Here is a 12137-nt window from a genome sequence, read left to right as displayed (position 1 = left end):
TCCTTCCTTCCTTCCTTCCTTCCTTCCTTCCTTCCCTCCCTCCCTCCCTCCCCCTCTCTCTCTTTCTCTTTCTTTCTTCCTTCCTTTCTTTCTTTCTTTCACTACAAGTATGCCAACAACCTGTGAGGACTACCTGTAGAGAGCAATAAAGCAAAAATTTGATTACTCGGAACTCATCTAATGGTTTCATTCACTCACCTTGGTAAGGAACAGATAATAAGAAAAGAGGCTCAGAGTCTATGGTGGCCACAGATGTTTCACAGACCCTGAAAATTCACTCCATCTTACCCCATCTTCAGGGTCTCTACTTGGACAGGACAATAGTCAACAGGGTTTCCCGAAGCCCTGTCATCAAGAAAACAAGTTAAGAAACAACAACAACAAAACCGTTCACTTCATTAATAATCAAGGCAGGAAATATAAAGTAATACCCTGGAACAAAAATGGTTCAAAAATGAAATGGGTTGTGCAGAAGGCAGAAAGTTCAGGTATCTTGGCTAGATCCACAGACACTGCCCTTTGTGCACCTAGACCTCAAATTCTCTTTTAGTTGCAAGACTCTGCCATCCTGAGAGTGTCTGAACACGTTTTCCAGAAGACTTTGTAACAACAGTGAATTTTTCAAAGCAGTTTTCTGGTAAGCCTTCAATTAACCAGAAAATCAGATTAATTGTGCATGAACTTCTATTTCTGGGGCCAGTTTGACCCATGGAATATGCAAGCAAGACGTGTAAAAGTAAGACGTGTTAAAATGGGGCTCTCTGGTATTTGCTTTAGAGCATGGAAGAATGGGAAAACAAGACAGTGAGGGCCGGGGGCCAAAGAAAATGCTATATTTAGATGTGCAGGGCTTTGTTTGGCCCTGATACCATCGTAGACACAGCTAGTCGGGAACAAGGGGGCCATTCAATCAATCCACCTGACACGCTGTCGCCGGCCCGCGCGTTCCACAGGCACGGAGCTCAAAACCATCCTGAAAGAGGCTGTCGACTGAGAAAAGGTAACAGCTGCTCTGTGGCAATTAACCAGCAGTTTCTGTTGCTGAAGGAGATTATTTTGGATGGCGTAAAGAGATTCAAATAAAAATGTCAACGTGCCCATTATGGATGAAAGTTAGAAAAACTTAAGTGGCCCTGAATTAATCACTATTTGACAGGAAGGCACGTAAACGAGTACTAAAAATCCCCCACAAATCTATTTTCCTGCCTTTTTGGTGATTGTAAAGAAGCTCACTGGCGGTGGGGAGGGCATTTCTTGGCTGCAACCTTAATTCATCTTGGAGTGAAGATTTAATGACAAAGTTACAAGCCCTTAAAGTAGCATTTATTGAGGGGCTAATGAGAGTTCCTAAGAACTCTGGAAAAAAAAAAAAAAAAAGAGAAAGAAAAAAATAGCAGTCACTAACACAAGAGGCCTTTGAAAATACCGAAGAGAGGGGAGTTCATTAGTCTTTTTTTTTCCCCCTTTCTCAACAATGAATGTTTCTGCTGCCAAATCTTCAGGAATAGTGTTGGTTTCCTTTCAAGTAATTGATGCAGACTTTGCTTGTGCATCGGAGTCCAGACACTCTTTCCAACAAGAAGCAGGAAATCTCACCGTCAAAGGGAAACTGTGCATTCCTTCCTCTCTGGCTGGGTCGGGGCCTCGCAAACAGTGGATTTATGCTGCCCTTGCCAAAAACACCGCTGATTTCCATGCCTTCCCATGGCTAAGATAACGAATGCCGCTTTCGGCCTCTGAGAGCTGCACTTATTTAAAACTCCAGCTATGCTGTAACAAAACCAGCTGCTGTCACCCCAAATCGAGCAAATGAGCCCCTGTCCTACAGCATAAAGGCTAAGAGAGTTATTGAATGTCCCCTGCGGAGAAGGCCCCATTTGCCCCTGCCCTCCCTTAGCATTCCCCCTCACCCCCCAAACTTCTCGGCCCTCTCGCCTCACTCCTCCTGTCTAGGAGCACAGGAAGGAGTAGCTGTGGCTGGTCTGTTCCAAAAGGATCAAGTTTTCTTAAGTCAGAATTTTTTCTTTTCAAGAAAAAGCAGAAGTGGAAAGGAATGTTGTGAAGAAAATGGAAGCTGGCAAAGTGGTTTAACTTCAAATAATCTTCCGGTCAGCGCTGACACCCAAACGTAATGCGCTTTCGTAAACGTAAATATAACTGAACAGTTATAGGAATGGAGAAGGAAGGAGAGGGACTGTAAACCGCCAAATGTAAAACAGGTATCGTGACTTCTGGTCGCTCAAGACAGAGAGAAGCATTGCTTTTGAAGCTATTATCCCCAAGGAGTCTCAAAAATGATCTACAACATGTAATTAAACTGACATGCAGAAAACATGTGTATTTAGAAAATGCTCTCACTGTTGTTTATGCCTAACCAAAACGTTCCATTTCTCTCAGGATACAAAAGGAACGTTTTGCAATAAAAGTGCCTCCATTTGGAGAATACATTTATTAAAATGCTATTTTCCACAGCTGCATTAATCTGAGATCTGGGAGATGATTCCTATTTGTACAATACCCTCCTGCTTGGGAAGGTTTATGCCTCGTGGCACAATACCAATGGTTTAGTAGCCAGATTGCCTAATTCTCAAAGAACTGTTTGCTTGACATCACCTAGGGAGGAACTCAGACTAATTCACCCCTCACTGGGACACGTGCGTATTTCTGAGAACATCTCTTTAAACACAGTCACACCCTGAAGACTGCACATCATATGTTTTAACTCCTAAGGGTGATAAAATTCAGCACAGATTAAATGGATTTTTTTTTTTAGCTGCATATAAATCGTCTTCAGTTCCAAGGGTGAAGATAGGTGCCAACTGCTGGCTAAAATCACAAGGGAGAAAACATACCTTGCTGTCTTCAGGACTCCTGCTGTTGGGACTGAGAATTCTAAGGGTGACTATAATAAGAAGAATATTAATAGTAACCATACATAATGTTATTATCATAGTAGCTTTCACCTATGTACCAAATAGTTGGGGAATACTTTGTATTCATTTTCTCAGTTAAATCAGGCAACATCATTTCAAGACTGGTAGTATTGGCTTCACTGTAAAGATGAGAATTCAGGAGCTCAGAGAAGTTAATTAATGTGCCATGTTCACACAGTGAGTAGACAGAAGAAGCAGAATTCAGACCAGGACTGGCCTAAATACAAAGCTTTCTTTTGAATCACTACACTAGTCTCTTCTTGCCACAGTTACCTGCGTGCACATATGGCTGACTTTGTAGCCACCCTTTCTTCCTTATAAACTCTGGTCTGGCCTCCATATAACCCTGTGCTTCACAAAGGAGGCTGTGTAATCTAGTGATTAAGAGTGCATGGACAGGAGTTAGACTGCCTGGCTCCGAAACCTGACTCTATCACTTACCATTTGGGTGATCTTGTGCAAATTTGCCAGCCTGTGTCTTTACCTCTAAAATGGGAATATTAAACGTTCTTATATAATTTGGTTGTTTGTTGTAAAAATAAAATGGGACAATGTACTTAAATGTAGCATAATTTCTGGCACATACTAATTACTCACTTAGTGTTAAGAGAGAAGAAAAGAAAGAAAGAAAAAGGAAGAAAGCAAGAAAGGAGAAAGGAGAAAGGAAAAGAGGAGAAAGAGGAGAAAAAAAGAAGGAAGAGAAAAAGAAAGGAAGTGAGAGGAGAAAAAAAAGAAAGGAAAGAAGAAGGAAGACAAAACAAATGAAGTAAACCAAAGGAAGGGGACACGTTCTCACAACCACAGAGGGAAGCCATTACCAACAGAGGATGCTGGAATACAGACAGCACCTCGAGGCTTCAGACAAGCCCAGTGGGCAGGACCCGGGGCCAGTCATACCATTTATTGGTTCTACTTCCTTGGTGTTGGCTCTATTCAAAAGCTGACTCACCCCAGCAGGCTCCCAAGATGATGCATACAGTTTTCCAGCTTCCCAGGAAGTGAAACCCGCAGGAGAAGTGAAACCTTCTTGCCCCAGCATTCTCAACTCTGATCAGGTCACATGCTTACTTCTCAGCCAATCTCCAAGGCTTGTGGAATGCCACATGCCGATTGGCTTTCTCCCATCACATGCTTCTCTTCCCGCTCAGGAAATAGAGTCCAGTGTACCAGAAGCCCAGAGATGGAAAATGGAAGAAGAAATCACTTCGTAGAGGGAAATGGGGGTGCAATTACCAGGAAAAGAATAAATGCAGAAATGACATGTTGATGTCTACCACAAGCAAAAACTTGCCTGCTGAGTGCATAACCTCTTCTTGGCGTTGCTTCTGTCAGTTGAGTTGCTGTGGTCAAGATCTAGTGTTCTAAGATCTGATGACTTCGGTTTGAGTCCCGGCTCCATTGTTTACTAGCTGTATGACCGTTGGCTAGTTAACCCACCTCTCTCTGCTTCAGTTTCTTCATGTATAAATGTGGTTAATAATATTACTCTTCTCATGGTTTGCTAAGTATTATATGTATACATATAAAGCACATAACATGCTAACAGTACATGCTAAGCCCCCAAATTTTAGGCATTTAACATTCAACAGATATTTATTGAGCACCTACTACATGCCAATTATGTGTTAAGTACTTGGAATACATTGGTGAACCAAACAGAACGATAACAATAAAATCTCTTGACTTTGTGGAGTTAACATTCTAGTGCAGAAAGACAAATAATAAAAAATAAACAAAATAAGAAAATATATGGTATGTTAAGTGAAAAGAGTGTGGAAAAAAAAGTAAGTCAGTGTAGAGGGGATTAAAGTAGAGGCAGTAAGAAAGGACAGGGTAGTCAGGGTAGGGCTCATTAAACTGGTGACATTAAAGCAACGATTTGCAGAATTAGACAATAGGATATGTGGGGGAGAGTGTTCCAAGCAGAGGGGCTAGGCAGTGCCAAGTCCGAAGGGACACACGTACAGTGTCCCAGGAGCAGCAAGGGACCAGTGTGGCTGGAAGGCTAGAGGTTACATCAGCAAGATGAGACAAGGCCAGATCAGGAAGAATCTGGGAACTCCATGAAGACTTTGAATTTGACTCTGAGGGACATGGGAGGAGGGTTTATCTGACATGGCTTATTTTACGCAAGGACACTGCTGTGTCAAAAAATAGAATAACTCCTGATAATGATGCTGCTGCTGCTGCTGATGATGACATATCCATTCACCTGTTAAAAAAGCAAGTGTGTTGTAAAGCTTACTGTGAAATACACCCAGAGCAAACGCTACCGGTGTGCTGTTTGGTTCCTCCCTGAAGAGAAGATGCACCTGAGATGCTCCTGTGGCACATCTTCTTTTCCACCAAAGTGACAAGACCAAGAGATTTGCAGATTCTTGGCATTTCATTTGCACTTGCTGTTGTAAATGACTCCTTGGAAGAGGTCTGCTCTGTTCAAGCAAAACATCTGTCAGGAACACCACTGGTCTCAGGGAAACCGTGGTTTTCTGAATCAACAGCCACAATGAGAGCTTGTTGAAGATTTAAATGACTTCTGATTTTGGCCCAGTAATTCCATTTTAACTTAGTGATCTGGCAGTTTTGGCATTCAGCTTGTTTAGCATACCTTATGGCATCAGAAATTCTAAGAACTGGCGGGTGGAGCCTAAAAAATAAGTCCCAACAGGTAGATGATGAGCGTCTATGGTGATTCTCAGGGGTGGATGGACTGTGTTTCAGAGGGGTGGGGCCAGGTGGAAGGTGAATTATATTACAGGTTGTTTTAGGTAATTTAATGCAATCGTGTAGAAACTTCATGCTGCCTTGGTAAGGTTTGGGCTTTCTTTGCAGCGATGAAGAGACAAGTTTCCCTCTATTAAACACCTACCTAGAAGCGTAGGACACAGTGACTGTAACACTAGTTAGACCTGGAGGTAGTTCAGTGTGCTGTAGGGATGGGAGATCCCTGGAGACCACTCAAAGGAGAAAGATGCCTATTCAAGTGTTTAGTATCCCCAGTCTCTTAGAAGCCATTGAGAAATCTCATTGGTGAATTGTCTAAGACCTTTTGGGATCCATTGAAGCTTTCAGTTAGTATTCTCTCTGAGACTAATAATTTCCTATGTTTGTTTTTATACCTTTTGATCTTTTTAAAAAGCTTTTTATTAAAGTACACTGTTTATATAGAAGTGTACAGAAATAACATTGTACAGGTAGATGAGTTTCCACAAAGTGAACATCCTGGTGTAACCAATGCCTGGATCAAAGAGAACATTGCAGGTCTGATGCTCTCCAATGGAAACCACTTTTTGGACTTCTAATACCAAAGAGTAGGTGGGGCTAGGTCTTTAAAATTCTATACAGACCTGGTGCAGTGGCTTACGCCTGCAATCCCAGCACCTTGGGAGGCCAAAGTGGGCAGATCACAAGGTCAAGAGTCTGAGACCAGCCTGACCAACATGGTGAAACCCTGTCTGTATTAAAAATACAAAAATTAGCCAGGCGTGGTGGTGCACGACTGTAATCCCAGCTACTCAGGAGGCTGAGGCAGGAGAATAGCTTGAACACAGGAGGCAGAGGTTGCAGTGAGCCGAGATCATGCTATTGTACTCTAGCCTAGGCAACAGAGCAAGACTCTGTTAAACACACACACACACACACACACACACACAAAACAAAAAACAAAAAACTCTATATAAATGAAATTCTATTGTGTATCTTTTGTATCTGACTTCTTTCGCTCGCTATTATGTTTGCGAAATTCATCTATGTTGTTGTCTGTAGCAATAGTTTATTTCTATTTCTATATTCCACTTTATGAATATACTACAATTTCTATGTCCAATTTACTAATGGATTTTTGAGTTGTTTCTAATTTTTTACCATTATAAATAAAGCTTCTATACATATGCTTGGAAAACAAATATTTATTCCTCTTGAGTTTATACTTAGGATGGAAATTGCTGGGTCATAGGAGATGCATGGGGTGAGAAGCTACTGCCAAACAGTATTTGTAAGTGGTTCTACCAATTTTTCCATGAAAGTTCCACTTACTTCACATCTTCGACAACTTTGGCATTTTCAGTCTTTTTCACATTAGCCATCTGGTGGGTGTGAAATGGTAACTCACTGTGACTTTAACTGCAAGCTATTATCTTGAAAATCAACTATCAAGCATTTTTGGATTCCTGCTCTGTGCTAGGTACTACATTAGACATCTGAACATACTTTATTTCATTCTTATGAAAACTTTAGCAGGCTCTGAGGCTTTATCTGATTTAGTAAGATCACACATAGGGTGACCAATATCCCAATTTGACCAGGACACAGAACATTCAGTGCCATAACCAGGAGAGCCTCAGAAAACTAGGATGGTTAATCAACTCACAGCTAGGAAATGCTAGAGCAAATAATTAAAGATTTCCTCACTTTAAAAAGTTCTAGTCTCTCATTCTCTGTCTCTCTCTCTCTCTTTTCTTTTTTTTTTTTTTGAAACAGCTTCTCACTCTCTCACCTAAGCTAGAGTGCAATGGCTTCATCATGGTTCGTAGCAGCCTCGACTTCCTGGGCTCAAGTGATCCTCCCACCTCAGCCTCCCAAGTAGCTGGGACCACAGGCATGCACCACCTCACCCAGCTAATTTGTAAAATGCTGTTTTGTAGACATGGAGACTTGCCATGTTGCCCAGGCTGGCCTTGAACTGGGCTCAAGAGATCTCCTGCCGCAGCCTCCCAAAGTGCTGGGATTACAGGCGTGATCCACTGTGCCTGGCTTATTGTCCCTTCTTTATGCTCTCACTACTCAAAGTGAGGGGCCTGGATCAGCAGCAGTAGCCTCACTGGGAGTTTGTTGGAAGTACATCATCTCCTGACGAGACTGCAGAGAAAAGGGAAGGCTTACATACTGCAGATGGAGATGGAAATTAGTTCAGGCATTGTGGAAAGCAATGTGGCAGTTTCTCAAAGGACGTAAAACAGACTTATCATTTGAGCCAGCAATCCCATTCCTGGGAATATACCCAAAGGAATATAAATTATTCTACCAAAAAGACACTTGCATGTGTATGTTCATTGCAGCACTATTCACAATATCAAAGACATGGATCAATCTAAATGCTCATCAATAGTAGACTGGATAAAGAAAATATGGTACATATGCACCATGGAATACTAGGCAGTCATAAAAAAGAACAAGATAATATTCTTTGCAGCAACATGGATGGAGTGGGAGGCTATTATCCTAAGCAAACTAATGCAGAAACAGAAAACCAAATACTGCATGTTCTCACTTATAAGTGTGAGCTAAACATTAAGAACACATGGGCCAGGTGTGATGGCTCACGCCTGTAATCCCAGCACTTTGGGAGGCCAAGGCGGGTGGATCATGAGGTCAAGAGATTGAGACCATCCTGGCCAACATAGTGAAACCCTGTCTCTACTGAAAATACAAAAATTAGCTGGGCGTGGTGACACATGCCTGTAATCCTAGCTACTTGGGAGGCTGAGGCAGGAGAATTGCTTGAACCCAGGAGGCAGAGTTTGCAGCAAGCCAAGGTCGTGCCACTGCACTCCAACCTGGCGGCAGAGTGAGACTCTGTCTCAGAAAAAAAGAACACATAGTCACAAAGAAAAGAACAACAGATACTGGTGCCTGCATGAGGGTGAAGGGTGGGAGGAGGAAGAGGATAAAAAAACTACCTATCATGTATTGTGCTTGTTATGTGGGTGACAAAATAATCTGCACACGAAGTCCCCATGATATGCAATTCACCTATATAACAAACCTGCACATGTGCCCTTGAACCTAAAAGTTAACAAAAGTAAATTAATATATTTTAAAGAATTAAAAGAAAGAAGCACAGCATCTGAGGCCTCACACAGACTTACTGATTCAGAATCAGCATATCAGCAAGCCCCCCGGCTGCTGTGTCGTGTGTCTATTAAAGTTTGAAAAATGTTACTCTTTGCCAGCAGTTCTCAAACGGCTGCACTTAGGAATTACCTGGGAACTTTACTGTTCCTGTTGCCTAGACTCTCTTTCCAAAGAGTCTGACTTAATTGGTTTAGGATGTGGCCTGGACAATGGCCAGGCAACAATTTTTTAAAGCCCACTGGGTTATTTTAACCTGCAGCCAAGTTTGAGGATCAGCATTCTTGTCAATGTCATGCATCCTCAGATGGTATCTTCTCAGGATTTATTAGCAAGTTTGTGTTCACCTTTATTTGCATAGTTTAAAGCGTTTAAAGATTTAGATAGATTAAAGATGGCCAAATAGGAACACCTCCGGTCTGCGGCTCCCAGCGAGTTCAACACAGAAGGCAGGCGATTTCTGCCTTTCCAACTCAGGTACCCAGTTCATCTCATTGGGATTGATTCGACAGTGGGCGCAGGCCACAGAGGGCGAGCAGAAGCAGGGTGGGGTGTCACCTCCCCTAGGAAGAGCAAGGGGTCAGGAAACTGCCCCCCCAGTCAAGGGAAGCCATGAGGGACCGTGTTCTGAGGGATGGTGCTATCCAGCCCAGATACTATGCTTTTCCCACGGTCTTCACAACCCACAGACCAGGAAATTCCCTTGGGTGCCTATACCACCAGGGCCCTGAGTTTCAAGCACAAAACTGGGCAGCCATTTAGGAAGGGACCAAGGTAGCTGCAGGATATTTTTTCCATACCCTAGTGGCACCTGGGACACTAGTGAGACAGAACTGTTCACTCCTCTGGAAAGGGGGCTGAAGCCAGGGAGCCTAGTGGTCTTGCTCAGCAGATCCCATCCCCACAGAGCCCAGCAAGCTAAGATCCACTGTCTTGAAATTCTCGCTTCCAGTGCAGCAGTCTCAAGTTGACCTGGGATGCTCAAGCTTTGTGGAGGGGTGGGTGTCCCTCAAGCCATTACTGAGGCTTGAATAGGCAGCTTTCCCCTCACAGTTGTAAACAAAGCCTCCGGGAAGTTCGATCTGGGTGGAGTCCTCTGCAGCTCAGCAAAGCTGCTGTAGCCAGACTGCCTCTCTAGATTCCTCCTCTCTGGGCAGGGCATTTCTGAAAGAAAGGCAGCAGCCCCAGTCAGGGGCTTGTAGATAAAACTCCCATCTCCCTGGGATGGAGCACCTGGGGGAAGGGGAGGCTGTGGGTACAGCTTCAACAGACTTAAACGTTCCTGCCTGCTGGCTCTGAAGAGAGCAGCAGATCTCCCAGCACAGTGCTTGAGCTCTGCTAAGGGACAGACTGCCTCCTCAAGTGGCTCCCTGATCCCCATGCCTCCTGACTGGGAGACACCTTCCAGCAGGGATTGACAGACACCTCATACAGGAGAGCTCCAGCTGGCATCTGGTGGGTGCCCCTCTGGGATGAAGCTTCCAGAAGAAGGAGCAGGCAGCAATTTTTGCTGTTCTGCAGCCTCCACTGGTGATACCCAGGCAAACAGGGTCTGGAGTGAACCTCCAGCAATCTCCAGCAGACCTGCAGGAGAGGAGCCTGACTGTTAGAAGGAAAACTAACAAACAGAAGCAATAACATCAACATCAACAAAAAGGATGCACATGCAAAAACCCCATCCGAAGGTCACCAATATCAAAGATCAAAGTTAGATAAATCCACAAAGAGGAGAAAATACCAGCGCAAAAATCCTGAAAATTCCAAAAACCAGAATGTCTCTTCTCCTCAAAAGGATCACAACTCCTCACGAGCAAGGGAACAAAACTGGATGGAGAATGAGTTTGACAAATTGACAGAAGTAGACTTCAGAAGGGGGGTAATAACAAACACCTCCGAGCTAAAGGAGCATGTTCTAACCCAATGCAAGGAAGCTAAGAACCGTGGTAAAAGGTTACAGGAACTGTCAACTAGAATAACTAGTTTAGAAAAGAATATAAATGACTTGATGGAGCTGAAAAACATAGCATGAGAATTTAGTAAAGCATACACAAGTATCAATAGCCAAATTGATCAAGCAGAAGAAATCAGAGATTGAAGATCAACTTAATGAAAAAAGTGTGAAGAGAAGATTAGAGAAAAAAGAATGAAAAGGGATGAACAAAGCCTCCAAGAAATATGGGACTATGTGAAAAAACCAAACCTACATTTTTTTTTTTTTTTGAGACAGAGACTTTCTCTGTCCCCCAGACTGGAGTGCAGTGACACGATCTTGGCTCACTGCAAGCTCCACCTCCCAGATTCATGCCATTCTCCCACCTCAGCCTCCCGAGTAGCTGGGACTACAGGCGCCTGCCACCATGCCTGGCTAATATTTTTGTATTGTTTAGTAGAGACAGGGTTTCACTGTGTTAGCCAGGATGGTCTCAATCTCCTGACCTTGTGATCCACCTGCCTCGGCCTCCCAAAGTGCTGGGATTACAGGTGTGAGCCACCATGCCCGGCTCCAAACCTACATTTGACTGGTTTACCTGAAAGTGACTAGGAGAATGGAACCAATTTGGAAAACACACTTCAGGATATTATCCGGGAGAACTTCCCCAACCTAGCAAGACAGGCCAACATTCAAATTCAGGAAATTCGGAGAACACCACACCACAAAGATACTCCTCAAGAAGAGCAACCCCAAGACACATAATCATCAGATTCACCAAGGTTGAAATGATGGAAAAAATGTTAAGGGCAGCTGGAAAGAAAGGTCAGGTTACCCACAAAGGGAAGCCCATCAGACTATCAGCAGATCTCTCTGCAGAGACCCTATAAGCCAGAAGAGAGTAGGGACCAATATTCGACATTCTTAAAGAAAAAAATTTTAACCCAAAATTTCATATCCAGCCAAACTAAACTTCATAAGAGAAGAAGAAATAAAATCCTTTACAGACAAGCAAATGCTGAGAGATGTTTGTTCCTCAGGTCCACTAGGCCTGCCTTACAAGAGCTCCTGAAGGACGCAATAAATATGGAAAGGAAAAACCTATACCAGCCACTGTAAAAAATACCAAAATGTAAAGACCATCGACACTATGAAGAAACCACATCAACTAATGTGCAAAATAACCAGCTAGCATCATAATGACAGATTCAAATTCACAGATAACAATATTAACCTTAGATGTAAATGGGCTAAATGCCCCCATCAAAAGACACACACTGGCAAATTGGATAAAGAGTCAAGACCCATCAGTGTGCTACATCCAGGAGACCCATCTCACGTGCAAAGACATATGTAGGCTCAAAATAAAGGGATGGAGGAATATTTACCAAGCAAATGGAAAGCTAAAAAAAAAAAAAAAAAAA

The sequence above is a fragment of the Mandrillus leucophaeus genome, unplaced genomic scaffold, assembly GCF_000951045.1.
Source record: "Mandrillus leucophaeus isolate KB7577 unplaced genomic scaffold, Mleu.le_1.0 Scaffold125, whole genome shotgun sequence".
In the NCBI taxonomy this organism is placed as follows: domain Eukaryota; kingdom Metazoa; phylum Chordata; class Mammalia; order Primates; family Cercopithecidae; genus Mandrillus; species Mandrillus leucophaeus.
Note: the sequence above shows the minus strand (reverse complement) of the source record.